This window comes from Rhinoderma darwinii, chromosome 2 (assembly GCF_050947455.1).
Source record: "Rhinoderma darwinii isolate aRhiDar2 chromosome 2, aRhiDar2.hap1, whole genome shotgun sequence".
Taxonomy (NCBI): Eukaryota; Metazoa; Chordata; class Amphibia; order Anura; family Rhinodermatidae; genus Rhinoderma; species Rhinoderma darwinii.
The window spans coordinates 136,496,197-136,519,190 of NC_134688.1; the positions used below are offsets into that span (position 1 = coordinate 136,496,197).

The following is a 22,994-nucleotide window of genomic DNA, read 5'->3' on the forward strand; positions in this document are numbered from 1 at the left end:
CAAAACAGTACCGCATGCTACAGTACTTCTGTCAGAAAGGCACCTAAATAGTGGGATGCTGGTATAGAAGTTATCCACGTAAAGGTGATAACCCTTGTCCAGCAATGGGTGTATTAAATCCCACACTATTTTCCCACTAACTCCCAGGACGGAGGGGGGGGGGGGCATTCTTGGAGTTCAATAATAGATTCCTTCCCTTCGTAAACCCAAAACCTGTGTGTATACCCAGATGTACTCTCACACAGTTTGTACAATTTCATTCCATACCTTGCCCTCTTATTGGGCAGGTATTGGCGGAATTTAAGCCTCCCCTTAAAATGAACAAGGGACTCGTCTATGGAAATATATTTATCGGGGGTGTACAGTTGTGAAAATTTGGTGCAGAAATGATCATTGAGTGGCCTGATTTTAAAGAGACGGTCAAATGTGGGGTCGTCCTGGGGCGGGCACTGTGCATTATCATTATAATGCAAGAATTTTAAAATCACTTCAAAGCGAGTCCGGGACATGGCCATACGGTAAATTGGGGTGTTGTACAAAATATCCGCACTCCAGTATTGCCTAACCTCTGGCTTATTCACTAGTCCCATATGCAGCACAAGACCCCAAAATGTCATCATCTCCGCTGCATCTACATGGGTCCACCTAAAAAAAATGATTAAGTGGGGTTTTAGGATAAAAATTGTTGGGCGTACAGATTTGTCTGGGCCACTATTAAGTTAATAAACTCCTCAGAGAAAAAGATATTGAGAAAGTCAATTTCTGTGAGGCCTTCAGTCTCCAACTGAATTCCTGAGCTGCCTATAAAATCAGGAATTTGAGGCTCATAATTTTCGGGGAGTGGAGCCCACACGGGATCAATCATTGGGGTTGCCTCAGCTGCTCTCCTGGATCGCCTTTGGGGGGGGTTCCTCATCACTGGAGGAGCAAACTAAAAGGAGTGGGGCATATTCCTCGTCTCCCTCGCTTGCCAAATCAGTGTCAGAGGCAATGACGGCGTATGCCTCCTCGACTGAATACATCCTTCTGGACGATTGAGACATTTTGATTTATTACAGGGTGTGGTGTGGTGTTTTTACACGTGTAATCAACTTTTATTTTTACACAGGCGGGGGTGTGTGTGTGTGTGTGTGTGTGTGTGTGTGTGTGTGTGTGTGTGTGTAGTGTTTTTACACGTGTATAGTAAACAGAAATTAGAAGAGATAAGAATTTAAATTTTTTTTTAAAAAAGAGAAAAGAGAAGAAAAGGAAAAAAAAACAAAACGTGTTTTTACACGTGTATAGTAAACAGAAATTAGAAGAGATAAGAATTTTTTTAATTTTTTTTTAAAAAAGAGAAAAGAGAAAAAAAAAAAAAAAAAAAAAAATAGAATTTACCGTACGATCGTCAGTTAGAAAAAAAAAACTGAACGTCCGTCAGTAACTGACGCTATCTATTACTAAAAAAAACTGTAGTCTAACTGAACTACGGTAAATTTCTACTAAAAAAGTTGCTAGATATATCTAACTAGATCTAAAACTAAATGAACGCTTCTAACGCTGACGTATGCTACCCCAACTCCCTACTTACACCTAACTACTATTATATTTTATAGTGTATTAGAAAAAAAAAACCTGTGGCAGAAAATATGCTGATCAGGCGCAGGTGAGAAAAAAAAAAAGACCTAAAAAAAACAGCGTCAACAAATTACCACAGATGCTGATAACTATAATCAGCAGTCTGTGCCCGCAGGGTGCACACAGGTAGATGGTGCAAATTTATAATTGGAAAAAAATTACAAAAATAAAAAATTCCTAGACCAAAAGTTGAGCACAAATGCTGATCATTGATGGCGGTCACTGATCAGCGCTTAGCGGTCACAGGACACACACAGGTAATTGGTGTGGGTGAAAAAAGGTACAAAGAAATAACCTGCGGAAAAAAAAAACATGGATGCTGATCAGTGATGGCGGTCACTAACCAGCATTTCGTGGCCACACGGCGCACAAAGGGAGACTGTGCAAATTAAAAATCCTGCGCCAAAAATTGAGCACAGATGCTGATCAGTGATGGTGGTCACTGATCAGCGCTCAGTGGGCACAGGACTAGGACAGGGAGGGGGTGTAACGAGAGAAAAAAGGGACAAAAGGGCACTGCTAGTAAAGGCAAACGGGCTAAGCAAAGTTAATAATTTATTGTGAGTAAACAGGGACGGGGGCTACGCGTTTCAACGCCGGACCGGCGTCTTCATCAGGCCAATAGAGACAATGCGACTCACAGCGGTTTAAATACAGGAAGAGTAAGTTACAATTAACTGCAAGATGGAAAAAAACGCCAAACGGCGGGTCAAAAGTCAAATGTCATTCATTACATCTCAAAAAAACACATCCGCAGAATCAATTAATTAACCAAAGGATTAATAAATACACTATACAAAAAGCACTAAACATAATAATGGAAGAAATAAGAAAAATATATGTAAGAAATGGAATATTGTAAACAGTGCACTCCGCCCCATGATGACAGGGGATACTTGACGAAGGATATAGTAGGACAGAAGCAGTAGCGATGCATGATCCAGAGGAAAGAAGAATAAAACACAGGCGGCGCTGGGAAGCGTCCCTGGCGTCTAGGCAACCAAAAGAATATGGTGGCCGAGGTAGACCAAAAAAGGAACATGACACACAAAATGGTACGCAGAAGAGAACCCAGGGAAGGACTCGCAACAAAGAAATGAATAATGGTGATAGCGAGACAAGTTAAAGAGGATCCTACACTTAATGGGTAAGTGAATAGAATTATTAAATGTAAAAAGCAAGATGATAATAGAAATGTATAAAAATGTGTAAAAGTCACAAAGTTAAGAATGTTCGTAGATGGAAAGGAACAGCAGAGGAAAAAATATCTTAAAAGCATATATATGAGAGATAAAGAGAATTTAAAAAAAAAGGAACTAATGTAAGGACAAGGGTATGTCAGCAAAAAGGAATAAAACCGCATAATAAAAGGCCATAATAATAGAGAATTACAAAGTCTCTGCACAAGAAGAACAATGTATAAGAATTAATAATATACAATAGAAATTACATAATAATCATTCCAAAGTAGATTCTGTCAGGTCATTCAGACCATTGGGATGTGGGGTCACAAGCTAATATATCCAATAATTCTCCCTCTGCTTGAGTCTGGTAAATCTATTTGTTATGTCTACAGGAATATGTTCTATTGGGGGTAACTGTTATACTGTCAAAGTTACAATCATGCTTAACAGTACAACAGCGAGAGACACTTTGCTTTAGGAAACCCTTTTTAACATTTGATCTGTATTTGTTGATTCGGTTCCTAAGTGTTTGAGTTGTGCGTCCCACATATTGCAAATTGCACGTACATTGTAGCAAATAAATTACAAAATCGCTTCCACAATTCAGAGAGCGCTTAATAGGAAAGGGTGGGGTGGGAGAGGGGGGGTAGATTGGGACAGGGAGGGGGTGGATTGGGACAGGGACAAGGACAGGGCCAAAAAAATCTGTCTGATCACAAAAAAACAAACAAAAAACGACTGCTGGTGATCAGACAGAAGTAGCAAGATGAGACACTTCTTTTATACAGTAGCGCAGATCGCACTACAAATCCCAGCAAAGCCACAGCAGACAGTCTCTCAACCGCTCTGCACGCTGCCTCCAACTGGAATGGCGGCGTGCAGAGCGGTCTCTATGTTCAAAAGACCCCCCCCGGTGCTCTGATTGGTCTGTCTGTAATGACCGACCAATCAGAGCACTCCTAGAGGTGGATTCACTGCCACCTCCCTCGGTGCCGTTGGTGGCAATGGGTGTTGTCTTAGACAGCACCAATCGGCACGGTCTAACTGTGCCCTATGACTCCAGGGCACAGTTTTAACAAAAATGCCTGCTATTGGCCGGTCAGAATTGACTGACCAATAACCGCGATCGCCGATGAGGGGGGGGGCAAAACGGCACCCTGGGCGAGTAGTAGAGATGGCCTGCTGTCTTTACTTTGTCACGGTGCAATTAGCACCGATGACCGTTTCCCGTTGTGCAGTACCTATATGGCGCTTTGCGGGAAGCACCTACCGACAGCGCCATATATATACGGCGGATGTCGGGAAGGGGTTAAGAAATAATCCAAAGTAGAGGGCCTACTTTTCTTATGGTAAATGTGTTCCTGTTACAGCCATGAAGTAGATGTCCTGAGCTGAAGTGAGATACAACTACTTTACGGTGAGAGATCACACCAAGCCATTAATAACAGGACGGATGGGACATTGCTCTTAACATGAGAATGAAATGCAGGGGCTATAATTAACTTGGTGGGAAACAAAAAGCCAAACAATTCTATTATGAGGTTGAGTTTATTAAAAACAACAGAACACGTGCAAAGTGAAGTGTTAGACGAGGAATAAGAAGGAATAAATAAAGCTGCATAGTGTGAATAGACAGGCTGGTTCTTGCTAGACAAGATGGCTCCACGTCTCACATTCTGTCACATCACACAGAGGTGTTTGCACATTTATATGCAACTAAAATTGCTTAGGAACACACACAGTGAGATAACCCATGCGGACCGATAAACAAATTGCATTACTTGGAACCTAATAACAGCTTCAACAATACCATTGAGGTTTCTAGTACGGAAACCTCTGTGTGAAGCTGATGAAAATGGATCACAGGCAAAACAGTAGGCATAGATAATTGGATTTCACTGTACTGGGTATGAATTTAAAAAAACATCTATGTCAGAAAACAAGTATTGTTATGCAGGCTGAAGAACGCACAAGTTAAAAAGCATGTTATTTTCTGCTTTACTGAAGGAGAGTAACGGGGGATTAATGGAATACAATAATGATCAGATGGGGCGGCCGCCATGCAGGTAAAGAGTAGATAAAACTCAATTATAAACTAGAATTATATTTGCTCTCATTCTAGAAATGTTATGAACATTTTTATAAATATATATATATATACACACACACACACACACACACACACACACACACACACACACACACAGACACACACAGACACAGTATAGGATTAAATACACATACATACAAATAAAAAAAGAATGTGTGTGCTGTATAAATTTGCAGTCGCAAGAGATCTTGCACCTGTATACACGTTTTCTTTCATTTTGCTGTAATGTGCTGTTCAAACTTTTGTGTTGTTTATGGGATCCATATATGTGGGTTTAGGGACTGCCCCCATTTTTTGATCTTGCACTCTTCCCATTCTGCCCTGGGTGATTTTAATTAGTTTAATGTGGTTTCCTACCATCCTCCGATATATGTAGGCTTAGTCCTAGTTCTGGGTGTATGTGCAGGGTAGGTTCCTACCTCACCTTGTAGTCGCAGGTGGGCCGACACAATTTGATCAAAATGTGCGACCTCCCTATTGTAAGTAGATTTAGCAGTAATGTATATTTATTTATATTTAGTGGCTTAGGTGGCATTAGTGTTCGCAGTGTGCAGTTGTAATTTTTTGTGTGCTGTATATATAGAAGTTGAAAAATACTGCAACGTAAGAATGCTTTCAAAAAGAAGTGTTAATCATGTTAATAATTTTTTTTATCAATTAACAAAATACAAAGTGAATGAACAGAAATCAAAATCAAATCAATATTTGATGTGACCACCCTTGCCATCCAAACAGCATCAGTTATTCTAGGTATACTTGGACAAAGTCATGGATTTTGTAGGATCATAGTCAGATGCATGATTAACCAATTACACCAAACAGGTGATAATGATAATTTTTTTCATATGCAAGTTGAAACCGTAATTAACTTTAACAGAAACAGATGTAAAGGAGGCTTAAAACTGGGTGAGGAACAGCCCAACTCTGCTACAAAGGTGAGGTTGTGGAAGACAATTTTTCATGCCACAGGTCCATCATGGCAAGACTGAGCACAGCAACAGGACACAAGGTAGTTATACTGAGTCAGCAAGGCAAAAGTGAAGCATGGTGGAGGTTCCTTGCAAGTTTGGGGCTGCATTTCAGAAAATGGAGTTCGAGATTTGGTCAGGACTAATGGTGTCCTCAATGTGAAGGGGGTACAGGCAGATACTTATCCATCATGCAATACCATCAGGGAGGCATTGGATAGGCTCCAAATTTATTCTGCAGCAGGACACCACCCCCAAACATACAGCAAATGTCATTAAGAACTATCTTCATCATAAAGAAGAATAAGGAGCCCTGGAAGTGATAATATGGCCCCCACAGAGCCCTGATGTCAACATCATCGAGTCTGTCTGGGATTAGATGAAGAGACAGAAGGATTTAAGGAAACCTACATTCACAGAAGGTCTGTAGTTAGTTCTCCAAGAGGTGTAGCACAACATCACTGCGGAGTTCCTTCAAAAACTATGTGCAATGGTGTACCTGAAGGCAAAGGGAGGTTACACCAAATATTGATTTAATTTAGATTCTGTTTTTTTCATTCACTTTCTATTTTGGTAATTGATAAAAAAATATTGACACTTCTATTTTTTTAAAGCAGTCATACTTCGCAGTATTTTTCCACAACTGCCTAAAACGTTTGCACAATAGTGTCTATATATTGCTCTATCTATATATATATCTATGCAAAAAAGACTAACAGAGCAGTCACATGACACTGTGGATCAGACCATCTGCACGTTACCGCAAGGGATGAATCAATTCCTTGACTTAAAATGGATACCAGAAAATGAAGAAGTAACAGCACCAGGACTTCAGAGTAGATAAGACGGTGTTTGTTTAAACACCACAAAAGTGAGCGCCGTTGCGGTTCACATCTTGAGGTAGGTTCAGATGTGAACCAAAACGTTGCTCACTTTTGTGGTGATTAAAACAACACCTTCTTATCTTACGTCACACGCACACGTACACGTTGCGGACATTGTTAGGCGTTGTTCCAGAATTTAAAGATAAATCTTAGAGGTGACAGGTTGGCAGCTGTGTAGTAGAGTAGATATAACTGCCTCAGAGTCACCTCCAGTGACGTAGCTAACCAGATCAAGATAAAAAGCAGCCGGGGCAGCACTGAGGGTATACGTGGTGATCATAGGTGAGGGTTGCTATGTGTGAACCCCATAGGATTTCCCAGAGCGGACATCGCGTTACATCATGGGGAGACAATCCCACAAGTGTGCGAGGAGAGTGGCCAGAGTCTGCTGCATCAGAAAGCTCCAGTGACAACTGTCCATATATGAACATAATAAAGAGGGTCATGAGTGTTTATGACCTATGGGTCATGGGTTAAGCACTCGTAAAAAACACCTATTTAACGTATACGCTGCTAGATTTTCCTGCCGTATACTTTAAATGGAGGACTAAAATGGAGTTTGCACAGAGCTTAAGGGCTTATATTTAGCTAGGACTAAACAGACCTTTTCCAGTGGTGGGGCCCCCAGTGATCAAACATGTTGATAGATGACATATGTTTATTGTGAGAAAACCCACAAAAATTGAGGAGACAAGGCTTAACGTCCCTAGCCATACAGAGTATATACATATACACAAACAAAAACAAAATAACAAATATATCTAAAGCTCAGACCTGAAATCTCTTTGTAAATCTAAAAAAAAAATAATCTAATTGCTCTTTTATTGTGGCCATCTCAGTTTCTTCTTCTAAAAAAATAATGTTAAGCTTCCCTAAATTGTTTCTAAAAGCTATGATTTTAGCCTGGTGACAGCTATCAAGGTCTATTGACATGCAACAGGAGTCTTTCCATGTTCCAGTGTGCCATGGCAACTGTCATAGCAACAAAAAAGAAAAAAAAATTGAGGTCAACACTGCTGTCTTGCTACATGAATGTGAAAATCTACATAAAATATGATTTAACGCAGTACAAATTTACATATTAAAATTAGCTTTTCATCACTGTAGGCAGAGTACTGCTTATGGAAAGAGAAAAATAAAATGAAGGCTAATGCAATAACTTAAGCTAGTGACATTGGCATAGTATGGATTATAGCATGTACCCAGGCAGTAATACATTTACAGGGGAAAAAAATAAATAAATTGTAAACAAAGAGCAATACAATTCTTACAAATATCCAGATGGAGGAATATAGTAAACAGGTATGAGGTTGGCATACACCTTCATCAACAATACAGATAATACATCCACTGATAACTAGACCTTCATAACAGGTCATCCGCAAATTACTCGGGCGTGTTGAAACGTCAAGCTATATCTAGAAAGATGAAAGCCAGAGACATCAGGACAACCAATTTTCTTTTTCTAGTTCCATCAATGACTAGTGGATTGAAATTCCGACTGCTGGACACCCGCAATTGGCTGTTCAAAGTGGGGGATCTTGCACATTGTTTCGTTGTACTCAATGGGTGATCCACCAATGTCAATGCATGTGTTGGTACACTAGGGCTTTTTTATTTTTTTTAACAGCTTTATCTATATTCTGATGGGTAGCCACTGTCCAGGGTGCTGAAACAGTTACTGACGATCGTTTAACTCGTTCAGCACCCTGGACAGTGACTATTTACTGAGGTCACCTAGCAACGCTCCCGTAATTACGGGTGCACACACGTAGTCACCCATAATTACGGGAGCCCCTTAGACTTCTATGGGCTGCCCGTGCCGTAATTACGGCCTGAAATAGGACATGTTCTATCTTTTTAAACGGCATGGGCACCTTCCCGTAAGCATACTGGGAGGTACCCGTGGCCAATAGAAGTCTATGGGTCCGTAATTACGGGAGATTTTACGGTTGTGTGCATGGGGCCTAACCTGTATGTTAAATCTGGACACCCATACGGTCAGCATCTCAGTTGTCCTAGTTCAACCAAGCATCTTCCTCAGGGTATGCACTCAAACCTATGAAAAATGCTTCCATTATTATTATTATTATTTTTTTATACTGCTTGCCATATTGTTGTTTTTTTTCCAGATTTGTATTTGTTCCATATGAATTATTTGTTAAGCATTTTGAATTAAGCATGAACTTGCAATAGCAAACATGGCACTCAAGGAAATTATATTCACTTCTGACAAAAGAAAACGAGTTAGATACGCGAACAGTGAAAATGTTAAAAGTAATACCACCATAAAAAAAAAAGGCTGGTAGCGTGCATAGCGTCTCAGACTAATATTAGCTCCTGCACAAACACCCTGATACTTCACGAACTGAAATCAAACTCCAATAGATACTATACAGCTTTATTTGTGGTAATGCCAAGTCCTGGCATCTCAAAGTGATGAAAACCACGGCTCAAAGGTTTACAGCGATCTTGTTGAATGAAGTAGATACGCCGAAAACAGCGCACGATAGTAAAGTTCCAGGAGTAGACACAAACATAAGATCTTTTAACACTGGTTTTGTAACTGGACTAGCAACCAAACCACCTCACATGTTGGAGGTGGTTGGGTTGCTAGTGCTATTTGGCATGCAGATTATGCGGATTTGATTTTTGGGCGCCATGTCGCATTTGCAAAACCCTGAGGTACCAGAGTACAGTGGAAGCCCCCAAGAAGTGACCCTATTTTCGAAACTACACCCCTCAAGGCATTTATCATTTGCCTGGACATATGACAGGGCTCAGTAGTGAAGACCACCATATGCACGAGAGGCATATTTTGGTGATTTTCACGGTATTGGCCCACAATTGCAGGGCTCCGAGGTCAAATACTAAAACAAACCCCAAAGTAGTGACCCCTATCATGGAAACTACTAAAGTAGGGCATATTATGGGGTGTAGTGAGCATTTTAAGCCGACATGCTTTTTTCATTAGAAATTAATGCATAGCGGATGGTGAAACGTAAAAATTTAAATTTGCCGCTGATATGCCATTTTAGTGCACAATATGTTGTGCCCAGTTTGTGTCACTGCAGACAAATACCTTATAAAATTTTAAGTGGGTTCTCCCAAGTATGGCGATGCCATATATGTGGACGTAAACTGCTCTTTTGTAGGGCTCAGAACGGAGGGAGCGACATTTGGCTTTTGGGGAGCAGATTTTGCTTGGTAGTTTTTCTGTTTGGGGTATTGCAGGTATTTCAGTTTATAATGTGGGGGATATGTAATCTGTGCGGAGTAAATCAGGGTATATCTAAGCTGCGCGGAGTACATCAAGGCATAATAAGAGGGTATAATAATGCGGTAAATAAATAATAATTCATAGATATGTGGCCGGTGTCGCACTGATAAATGATGCCCGATCGTATCCGATTTTGGAACACTCTGCACATTTTGCATCACCATATTCGGAGAGCCAGAACTTTTTTATTTTTTTCTCCACCGGAGCCGTGTGAGGGCTTATTTGTGGCAAGACAATCTATAGTTTTGCTTGGTACCATTTTGGGATACATGCAATTTTTTATCACTTTTTCTTCCATTTTTTGGCAAGCAAGGTGACCAAAAACAAGCAATTATTTTTTATTTTTTTTTCACAGTGTTCACCGTGTGCTATAAATGAAATTGTACTTTATTCCTGCGGGTCCATACGATTATGGCGATACCATATATATAAATATATATCGTTTTTGACATATGTTTTACAGTGTTTGCACAATAAAATCTTTTTTTTTTTTTAAATACATTTTTTTGTCTCACCATATTCTGTGAGCCATAACTTTTTATTTTTCATCAAAAAAGCTGTGTAAGGGCTTGTTTTTTGCGGGATGGGTTGTAGTTTTTATTGGTACTGTTTTGTGGTAAATGCGACTTTTTGATTACTTTTTATTCTATGTTTTGTGAGGGGTGGTGACAAAAACAATAGTGATCCTGGGATTGTTTTTTTATAAAATAAAAATTTGCGGTGTTCACTGTGTGGGAAAAATAACGTAAAAGTTTTACCGTTTGGGTCGTTACGGACTCGGTAATGACAAATATGTGTACTCTCTTTTTTTCCAGTGTGTGTTTGTTTTTTATTCAACATTTTTATTAACAAATTTGTCCCCACTAGGGGACTTTAAGGCCTACACTTCTGATCTTTACTCTAAAACAATGCACTACCCACGTAGTGCAATGCATTAGAGCTGTCAGTTATTCCCTAACAGCAAGCCTATTAGTCAGGCTTCCGGGCGAGGCCTAAATGGCTTTCATACGTGGCAGACCAGGGGGCCATTGTTAGGCCTCCGGGTGCCATAGCAACGATCGGCAACGCTGCCCATCTCAGCGATGTCTATCGGAGAAAAAACTACTAAGATGCTGCGATCGCTTTTGATTGCGGCATCTAAGGCGTTAAAGGCAGGGATCGGAGCTAGCACTGTTCCCTGCCATTACAGCACGGTGTCAGCTGTAACATACAGCTGACACTGGCAGCTGATGTCGCAGGCTCAGCTTCTGAGCCTGCGCCATATGGTTTCAAGTGAAGGAAGCCTTTTAGACTCCCACCTCAGAGCGGGACCTAACAGGCTTCTGTACTTGGCAGACAGGAGGCCATTGTTAGGCCTCCGGTCTGCCGGAGCAGTCATCAAAACCTCTCGATTACATTGCTGGGTTCCAATCTGCTGGTTATACCCCATAGGTGCAGCGATAAAAAGCTTTTGAGCGCTGCATTTTAGGGGTTAATCGGCCGGATCGGAGATGAGCTCCGGTCCTGGCCATGGAGCAGGGTGTCAGCTGCAATATACAGCCAACACCCGCTGGCGATGGAGCGGGCTCAGCTTCTAAGCCCGCACCATCATCATCGCGTACTATTACATTGCTTTGCCTTAAGACCTTGGCGACAGCAACCTAATAGTATGTGACATATCGACAAAGGGTTAAAAATTATTTTAGGGAACTAGGAGAGAAGCTAAAGGCAAGGACCTCCAAGGTAGTGTTTTCAGAAATACTACCAGTGCCACGACGGTCACTAGAAAGAACGTGGGAGATTAGGAAGTTAAATAAGTGCCTTAGAAATTGGTGCAGGAAGGAAGGGTTTGGGTGTCGGTAGGATTACATGTATGCTGGCGAATGCAAGTCTTGCAAGTAAAATGGACAAGTTTGAGATTCTAATGACCGACATAGATTATGATGTAGTGGGCATAACAGAAACCTGGCTGGATGAGAGCCATGACTGGGTAACAAATATGGGGGCTACACCGTATTCAAAAGGGATAGAAAATATTTAAAAAAAGTGGAGGGGTTTGTCTGTTTGTAAAATCCAGCCTAAGACCAGTCCTGAATGAAGACACTGAATGAGAATGTGACAGTGTGGAGTGTTTATGGTTAAATATTCATGGAGCGATTAAAAACGGTAAACTGCTATTTGGAGTTTGTTATAAGCCACCGGACATAGCGGAACAGGCGGAGGATGAAATTCTGCAACAAATACAAAAGGCAGCACATAATAATGGGGTTCTTATTATGGGGGATTTTAACTATCCTGACGTTAATTGGGACATAGAGGCTGCTGGATGTGCTAAAAGCTGGAAGTTTCTATACACAATTCAAGACAATTATTCCTCTCAGTTGGTTAAAAAACCAACCAGAGGGGATAATGTGCTGGATCTAGTCTTATCTAATAGACCAGACACTAGATCAGATGTGGAGGTTCGGGAGCACTTTGGCAACACTGACCATAATATAGTAAGTTTTCATATAATATTCAATAAGACAATACGAAGGGGAGGAACAATAATATGAGATTTTAAGAAAGAAAAATTCAATCGGCTGAGGGAAACAGTCTTGTTGACTGGGATCATGTAATGGTAAATAAAGATACGGACGCTAAATGGGGAGCTTTTAAAGATCTATTACATGAATCGTGTAGTAATTTTATACCCACTGGTAACAAAATGTCTAGGAATAAAAGGAGACCAATATGGATGAATAGGGAATTACTGAATATAGTAAGACAAAAACAAAAAGCATTCAAAACATCGAAGGCTGATGGCTCAGCGAAAGCATTCCAAAGATCTCAAAAGAAATTGTAAAAATGAAATCAAGTTAGCAAAGCTATCTACAGAACAACAAATAGCTAACGACATTAAAATAAATCCCACAATTTTTTATAAATATATTAATGCCAAAAAGAACAAATCTGATAATATTGGCGCTCTTAACCCCTTAGTGACCACTAATACGCCTTTTAACGTGATCCACTACTGGGCTTTAGGCTAGGCTGACGTCTTTTCACGCCAGCCTAGTCTAAGTCCTGCACGGGTCTCCCGTGCAGGCAGGAGCCGGGGCTCTGCTGTCTGATGACAGCTGAGCTCCTGCTCCAACGCCCGCGATCGAAGTTTACTTCGATCGCGGCCGTTTAACCCATTAAATGCCGCCGTCAATAGCGACCGCGGCATTTAACTTTGTCTACAGAGGGAGTGTGCTCCCTCTCTCACCCATCGGCGGCCCGCGAATGCAATCGCGGGTCTCCGATGGGGTGTCATGGCAGACTGATAAAAGCCCCCAGTTCTGCCCTGGACATATGCCTGTTAGGACGCGCCAGAGGCACGTCCTAACAGATTGCCTGTCAGATTTACACTGACAGGCAATAATGCTCTGGTATACGAAGTATACCAGAGCATTATAGCAGGGATCGGAACATCGCACAGTAAAGTCCCCTAGTGGGACTAATAAAATCAGTCATCAAAGTGAAATAAAGATTATTAATAAAAAGTACAGTAAAAAAAGAAATAAAACCATTTTTTCCCATAAAAAGTGGTTTTATTTAGTAAAAGTGTAAAAAAAAAGTACACATATGTGGTATCGCCACGACCGTAATGACTCCATTACTAAAGTTAATATGTAATTTAAACCGCAAAGTCAACACCGTAAAAAAAAAAACGCCAAAAACTATGGCGAAATTGCAATTTTTTTCCATTGCCCCCCAAAAAAGTCATAATAAAAATGAATCAATAAGTCCCATGTACCCCAAAACAGTACCATTCAAAACTACGTCTTGTCCCGCAGAAAACAAGCCCAAAAAATCACTACATTGATGGAAAAATAAAAAACTTACGGCTCTTGGAAAGCGACGATGCAAAAACAAATAATTTTAGTTCAAAAGTGTTTTTATTGTGCAAAAGTCGTAAAACATAAAAAAACCTCCACATATGTGGTATCGCCGTAATCGTACCGACCCATAGAATAAAGGTCACATGTTAATTACGTCGCACAGTGAACGGCGTCAATTTAAAAACGCATAGAACAATGGCGGAATTTCAGTTTATTTTTATAATCCCCCCCAAAAAGGTTAATAAAAGTTAATATAAAAATTATATGTACCCAAAAATGGTGCCATTAAAAAGCACAACTAATCCCGCAAAAAACAAGTCCTCATACAGCTATGTAGACGAAAAAATAAAAACGTTATAACTCTTTGAATGCGACTATAGAAAAACGAATAAAATAGCTTGGTCATTAAGGCCTAAAATGGGCTGGTCACTAAGGGGTTAAAGATGAGCATGGGGATATAATTGTAGAGGACAAAGTGAGGGCTGAGATGTTAAACACATACTTTACCTCTGTGTTCACTGATGAGCTGCCAGTACCAGATATTCAGGGGGACAGTGATAAAGGTTCCCCACCCAATATTAACTGCTTAACACAGGAAGTACAGCTACGTCTGAGCAAATTAAATATTGATAAATCCCCTGGCCCAGACCGAATACATCCACGGGTATTAAGGGAATTGAGCTCGGTAATGGACAGACCATTGTATCTTATCTTCTTAGACTCTCTTGTAACAGGATCAGTGCCACAGGATTGGAGGACGGCTGATGACGTACCAAGAAAGGTAAAAGGTGGAACAGAGTAACTACCGTCCAGTAAGTTTGACATCTGTGGTATGTAAAGTATTTGAGGGTATTCTAAGAGATGAAGTATGAAAGTATATAGCAGAGAAAAGTCTAATAACTGATAACCAGCATGGATTCACGAAAAACAGGTTGCGCCTAACCAACATGCTCGGTTTCTATGAGGAGGTATGTGCAAAACTGGATGTTGGTTATGCGGCTGATGTGATTTATTTGGATTGTGTGAAAGCTTTTGATACTGTTCCACCCAACAGTCTTGTTCTGAAGCTACAGACACAAGGACTGGGGGAACGTGTATGCAAGTGGGTAAAGAATTGGTTAAAGGACAGAAAACAAAGTAGTTATAAATGGAACTTACTTAAAACAGGTTGAAGTCAGCAGCGGTGTACCACAAGGATCGGTGTTATTAAAAAGAATTGGGCCTCTATTAATGACCTTGTGGATGGGATTGATAGCATGGTGTCAGTTTTTGCTGACAATACAAAACTTTGTAGGATACTCAGCTTGAATTTAAAATATTACTGAAAGACGTAGATAAGCTGGCAGCATGGGCAAAAACATGGCAGATGAAATTTAATGTTGATAAATGTAAAGTAATGCACTTAGGAATCAATAATAGAATTAATATACATTAAATGGAATAAAACTAGGGGATAACGTAACAATAGAAGGACCTGGGTATTATAGTATTATGGTAAAAAATAAAGCTAAGCAGCAGCACTCAATGTCAGGCAGCAGCAGCAAAAGCAAATAGGATTTTGGGGTGTATAAAAAGAGAGCTAAAAACCCGGGACTCAAATGTAATATTACCACTCTATAAATCCCTTGTAAAGCCACATCTAGAATATGGAATTCAGTTTTGGGCTCCACATTGCAAAAAGGACATAGGAGAACTGGAGAGGGTTCAGAGGCGGATAACGAGATTATTAAATGGGAGGTGTCGCTTACAATGAAAGGGTAGGATGGCTTCTACCCTTTGGCGATGTTCTTAGCAACCACAGTGTCTCTCCCTAAACAGGGGAAGGACCCAAACACTCTAGCCAACTTTTGACCCATTTCTCTATTCAACACAGATGACAATATATATGTAAAGGTCCTTTATGCTGTTCCGCTTTCTACACATTTTTGATCCAATGCGGATATTCAAGCTATACAAGAGGTCTCTATGCGAACAAGGTCAGCCTGTCCCTTGCACACCCAGTAACTCCACTACAGGAAGTTCAGAATACCGTACAAGAATTTTGGTAATCCATCTAAGTCCCAAATTTTAAATATGGGCAGATATACCCCAACTGGATCTCCTCTTCCCTTATATCTGGCACAAGGGTCACAGAAAATATTTGGGTATGGCATTCTCCAGCCGTAGTACCTTATTTTGTACACATAAGTGGCAATCCTAATCCCTAGAGTTTCTCAACTTTAGGAGAATTTTTTGTAAGCCACTTTATATCCTGGGTCATATGGCAATCGTTAAAATAGTAGTAGCAATAATACTTACAAATCCTGCACTGACCATATCTCTCCTCCTTTCTCCCTAAGTTACAGCAAACTTTATTTGGGGGAAATAAACACCCACGGATAAGCACCTTCACAATGGTCAGGCTCTGGCCCTCTGGGGCCCCGGATGTACATAAATTTTACATGAGAACCATATTAGAAAAGCTCAAATATTGGTGGCTTTCCAACTGCAACAACAAATGAAATGAAATAAAACGCTATATGCTAGGTAGACCTCTCATCTCCTACCTAGAGTTCTCACATACCACAGTGCCTCCCCTTACTATCCCTCTGATGAGTAAAGAAATCTTGTTATCTGCATGGAGATATATCGTCCGCCAGTTCACTCACAATTAATGTGGCTCACTATTATCAATGCCATTTAGATAATAAATACCATGTTTGATATCAATATTGACTTGTGGGAATAAGTTGGTATAGTCAATATTGCATATTTAATTCATAGACACTGGTTCCCACAGTTTTTTTGCAGGCAGAAAATCTGCCTCAAAATTCCGTTCAGAAGAGTAAACACCCGAAGATAGGGCATGTTCCTTTTACCATCGAGAAGGATTTTTCCGCTCGTGGGAAAAAACGCCCCCGCCTCCCATTGAAATCAATGGGAGGCATTTTTGGTCATTTTTTGGCACGTTTTCAGAGTCAAAAAACTCTGTGTGAACTGGCCCTAACTCCATGACGTATCTTCATCCTTCTGTATTATTCTCTGTCTTCAGGGCTGGTGCCACCACTCATTAGTGCAGCGCTGGTCATAACTCATTCTGTCCCACGTTTTACTGGCTGCAAGACTTATGATTGTTCTTAATTGTAAAATTAATGTGCCATTACAAATGGCAGAAATACAAAATAAAGTGAACTTTACCTTCCAAATGGAAAAATCTCTGCCCATCAGGTTGCATACTTATTGGCACGCATCGTTTATATTCTTTCAAAGTAGTAATCGTGGTTCACAAGCTTACTCAGACCCTTTGACCTAAGAATACTTATAGAATACCAATTTCTACTTGATAGCAACTATGGTTTTCCCCACAATTAAGGGTATGGTCTCTGGTCGTTTTAGCAGTAGCCTGGGTTGCTCACATACTGTACTTTCTGTTTGTTAAGAAATGTAATTCTATGTGATAAATCAGATACCCTATCCACGTAACTATTTTTGTAATTTCACAAATTGGCAGTCATACATATTTCTGTTGTCTCCCCCTTCCGGTTTCCTTTGTTAATTTTGTCATATTAGGGATCTCACGTTAAAATCTCCGCTGTTTGTTATATACTACACAACGTAATAAAAATGTATACTTAAAGTGTAGCTAAATGTTTGACAAACTTCTGACATGTCATGGAGACATGTCAGAAGTTTGGATTGGTGGGGGTCCGAGCACTGAGACCCCCGCCAATCTCTAGAACGAAGCAGCTGAAGTGTTTGTATGAGCGCTCAGCTGCTTCGTGTGTGTTCGGCTATTTCCAGAAATAAATGTATCGCTGTACGGACTCAATAGAAAGTCTTTGAGCCCGTACACCGATACATCGGCTTTCCAGAAAAAGCCAAACAGAAACTAAGCAGCTGAGCGCTCATACAAGCAATTCAGCTGCTTCGTTCTAGCGATTGGTGGGGGTCTCCGTGCTTGGACCCCCACCAATCCAAACTTCTGACATGTCACTATGACATGTCAGAAGTTGGTTGAACGTTTAGCTACACTTTAAGAAAAAATTAGCCTATTTACAGCTTGCACGTTTTTATATAAATTCATATTTACAAATGGAGTTACAATTCTAGGTTTCCTAATTATTATTGAAGCCTGAAATTTAAGTGTCAAAACTGTAATATTTAGTCCAAAAATGTTGCTACTAACTTAGACTCATTAGTCTTATTGATTGTAATGATGGTAGCATTACTGGCCCACGTGAGCTTAGCCCATTCAACAATAAGCAATTTCAGAAGACTGTGGATTAAAGTAAATTTATCACAGACAATCTTAGTCAATAAAATAATCTAGAGCTAGTTGTTGCCTTCTCAAGAGATTGTCAGGTTAACATCCTATTAGACTTTAAAAAAAAAAAATTATTGGGGGGTGCGGCCTAGCGCGCAGCGGGAACAGTAGCATAGGTCTGTAGCCCGGCAGTGAACCGACGCCATTATCATCCTGAACTCATCCTACTGCTTCCAAAATTCCGTCCCGACGATCTAGAGAGCAGCTAACAAAGCCGTTATGAGCCCCACCAGAGGTAAAACGGCCGCAGAAAAGCTGCAAGAATTCGCTCAGGGAGAAGGGCAAGATGGCGGCCGCTCCCCGGTGCCACATCACTCTAAAGGAAGTGACTCTTTGGACAGCTTGGCCCCAGCCTCAGAGGTGGTTCCGGAGCCCACATTGGCTGAAATTACCTCCAAATTACTCTCAGCTATAGCAGCCTGCAAAACCTCGCTTACCGGTAAGCTGGAGGAAGTCAAGATCGATATAGATGCGGCAGGACATGCAGGCCATGCGAGAGCACCTGACCCACATGGAGGACAGAGTGTCTGGCGTAGAAGACAGGACAGCTTCTTTACCTGGCGCCATTGCTGATCTGGAGTCGGCGGCTGAACTTTGGAAACAAAAGTCAGATGATCTCGAGAACAGGCTGCGCCAAAATAATATTCGTATAATCGGCATGCCGGAGAGGGTTGAAGGTCAGTACTCGGGAGATTTTGTCATGCAATGGATAAAAGATTTACTCCCTGACGCGCCCTTCTCACAAGCTTTCGCGGTGGAAAGGCCCACAGGGTGCCGGGAAGACCACCACCTCCAGGGGCACAACCTTGACCTTTGCTCGCCCACCTGCTTAACTGCAATGACCGGGTTATGATCCTGCGCCTGACACGCAGGCTCCCGGAGATTACATATAATGGGGCAAAAGTTTCCATATTCCCTGACTTTCAAAAGTGCCGTGCGACATTTCTGGCAGTCAAAAGATGCCAGAGAGATCTGGGTGTCCTGTACTCTATGTCTTACCCTGCAAGATTGAGGATAGTAGATGGTGAAAGATCCATTTTCTTTAACTCCCCACAAGATGCGGATGAATGGGTGAGAAGGTAGCGCCCACCCCGTCGAAACTAACTTAGTCTGCTACTATTCTTTGAGTTTTATGCAAGGGAACACTGACTATTGGCCTATTTTGGATTACTTGCCTTACTTTTGTATTGGATTTTACGCTATTTAGAATTTTACAGCATGACGGTAACCTGGACTAGGACTGATGGAGATCGGTTGGCAAGTCTGAGTTTTTCTGCTTCTGAATGTGAAGTCCTTCCATGGAGGAAAACACCTCTCGTTTCCTTAATCTTATATGTTTGCTGATGGAAGCTTGACCAATTGCTGTATGGCACGGGTCTTACCCCCGTATACCTCAGTGCCATGGTTCTAGAAATGCACCGGCAATGTTATGTGCATCTCCCTGCATTGTCTCGTTATATTTTTTTTCTTCTTGTTATGGAATATGCCTTGGGTGAAAGGTGTTACGTTAATGATTTTGTACAAATGTATGCGTATGCTAGTTTCATGTTTGAGTCGAAGTCGTATTTGCAAAGTGCGGGATTACGGTTCTTTATGCAGAATCTGGGAATCACCCTATACGTGAGTTGTGCTTCTTATAAATGGCCGCTATAACGGTTATGTCGTGGAATGTGAGGTGCATGGGTAGTCCGCAGAAGAGAACAATGCTTTATGGGCATATACGTAAAATCAACCCTCATATATTATGCCTTCAAGAAATGCATTTAATACCTGCTAAATTCAAAACTATTCTCAGGCCCTGGGTCCAGTGTTCTAGCCACTCCCACCACACATCTTATTCTAGGGGGTGTATCCATTTTAGTGCATAAGTCTCTGAGATGGGAAGCGATACCTACTAAAATAGACAGTGAAGGCAGAAATGTTTTTGTTTATGCGCTCATTGAAAATGTTCCTTATGTCATATTAGGTATGTACATTCCCCCGCCGGCTTCACTGCAGGTTTTGCATATGGCTGCTACTTTTGCTGCAACATATCCGGCCGCTAAAGTGTTAGGAATGGGAGACTTTAACATGGTGGTAGATCAGGGTCTAGATAGATTTAGGACTTCTTCAATTCGGTCTTGGGTCTGCTGTTTCGTGAATTGGGATGGACAGATATATTTCGATATAAATACCCAAATTCTAAGGTCTATTCCGGTCACTCCCTGGGCAGAAATTCTCTGTCAAGAATAGATTATATGATTGGTAACTCGCTCATTATACCTTTGGTTGAAAATGTATCTTATAGACCATGGGCGGCATCAGATCACTCTCCTATGGGGATCAGCTTTAAGCCTCCTGGCCCATCATTGCCCAAGAGTTGGAAAATACACCCCCTTTTGGTTGACTCTGATCGGTCCTCAAGACAGGATACCAGATCAATTAGAGGTATTCAATCTTGACCACAGGTTATTTTCAGATTACAGTATATTATGGGACACCTTGAGGGCCTATCTTCGAGGTTGCCTTCGCTCCACTATTTCCTATTTAAAACGAGACTCCTCCAAAATAGAGTCTGACATGGTGATGCATTGCACAGCCTTAGAGGAAAAATACATCGCTGATCCTACTAACACCACATCTAACTGACTTCATGTCTTACATGGACGGTATTTCATTCCCGACTCTATATATTTACAGTCCAAAACATCCCTACCTGCTTCATTCAGAGGAGGAAGTAATGGAGGCTTTGAAAGATATGTCTAAGGGGAAGGCATCGGGCCCGGACGGGATCCCTATAGAGGTATGTATCAGAAATACTGTCACCATCTCATCCCCTCACTCAGTTCTCTCACGCCCTTGGCGCCGGTAGGTTACCAGATAGTATGTATGATGCCACTATCATTGTCCTGTTAAAACCCGACACGGACCATTTGGATTGTGGCTCATATCGCCCGATCTCGTTATTGAATAACGACTACAAAATACTTACCAAAATATTAGAAAATAGACTTAATAAGGTTATCTCGCAGGTTATTCATACAGATTAGTCCGGCTTTATGCCCGGGAAATCTACCTCGGTCAACATTAGGAGGGTACAAGTTCTCACACAAATAGGAGTAGATATGAAGACAGATTGGGCTATGGCGTCTTTAGACGCTGCAAAAGCTTTCGATTCCATAGAATGGTTGTACTTGTTGGAGACCTTAAAAAGGTTCGGTTTTGGTCCACAGTTCCTTAGATGGGTATCAATTTTATACAAGGCGCCAAGGGCGCAAATTTTGGTGAATGGCATACTTTCCCCAAATTTCCGTCTCCATAGAAGCACTAGGCAAGGATGTCCCCTTTCCCTGTTGATCTTCGCTCTGGCTATAGAGCCATTAGCCATATGAATACGACAACACTGAGTACAAAGGGATTTGTTTGGGCAACAGGGAGGACAGAATCGGCTTGTATGCCGACGATATGGTGCTTTTCATGTCTCAGCCGAACGTGTCTCTTCCCCTGCCAATCAGAACCTTGGAAATCTTTGGGTGGTACCCTGGGCTTTATATTAATTGGAGCAAGTCCTTTTTTATGCCCCGGCAGGGGATGGGATGGTGAGACTCTGCACATGGCTTGCGGGTGGTTACTTAATTTAAATACCTGGGTGTTATTATCAACAAAGATCATAGGAATGATTATGCATCATCCATAAAGTGGCGTCTCAAGTGTGTATGGCTGCGAAATCTCTTTATGGATACCCTGCTGTGCAAACGGATATGCCACTATGGTTTAACCCCATACTCACGCAATTGTTAGACGCTTTAGCACCGTCCTTTTGGATTCAGTATGGGGTGGGCACTATCGGGGATGTTTATACGGATAATGTCCTCAAATCATTTATACAGATGCAGTCTGATTTTGCCCTACCTAGAGAAGCCTTTTATAGGTACCTACAATTACGTCATGCGCTTCAATCCAAATACCCATCCCCTGAGTTGGTCTTCTCGCAGTTCCCGTTGATAGGAGTGTTTCGGTCCCAGAGGTTTGATCTCTGCTATTTATACCCTTACTTTGGCCAAATTAGTCAGGGCACCCTTGCAGGTGAAGGACAGGTGGACGGAACAGATACCAGACTTGTCGGAGGGGGATTGGGAGGAGATCCTATCCTCTCCACTATTTGTATCTCAAGCGGTCAATAGGATTATACAACGATCCATAATTCACCAAAGTTACCTTACTCTGGTTAGATTGAACAAAATAGGTAGGTACCAGTGTACGGAATGTCACAGATGCCGCTTTCAGAGGTCGGATTTCTAGAATATGATTTGGGCATGTCCAGCAGTTTCCTCTTTCTGGGAACATGTTGTAAGGGTAGCTACTGACATTGTGCACATACCAGTTCCAGCTACTCCACAAGTGTGTCTGTTTGGTATCGTACAGGATGAGGACTGGCCATACTATATGAGAATATTCCTTAGGGAGGTGATGCTTATGGCGCGTAAAACTATTGCTATCCGTTGGATGGACCCGCGTCATCCTACCACGGCTAAACGGAAAACTCTTGTTAATTCTATTGTTCCATACGAAAGGATAATCTATAGGCAAAGGGGCTGTATTGCTAAATTCCATAAGATTTGGGAAGCATGGTGTACTTCTTCATTGACTCAATATACCCCGCAACGTTATAATGATCTTAGACTCTCGTTGATACACAACTGTTGATGATACATGGAGGTTACATGTGTTCTAAAATATTCCGTTTTTGTTACTGCTGATGTTGTACTATATGCTTGATTAAATGTGTGTATTCCTTGAAGTCTTGCTTTGTAACGATACATT

The 22,994-nt window shown here is 41.2% G+C and overlaps 1 protein-coding gene across 3 annotated transcripts in view; it reads right to left on the reverse strand.

The window, feature by feature from the left end:
• DIAPH3 (diaphanous related formin 3) overlaps window positions 1–22,994 on the reverse strand; it is a 613,925-nt gene that overhangs the window by 403,267 nt on the left and 187,664 nt on the right. The gene's annotated exons all lie outside the window — the stretch shown is intronic.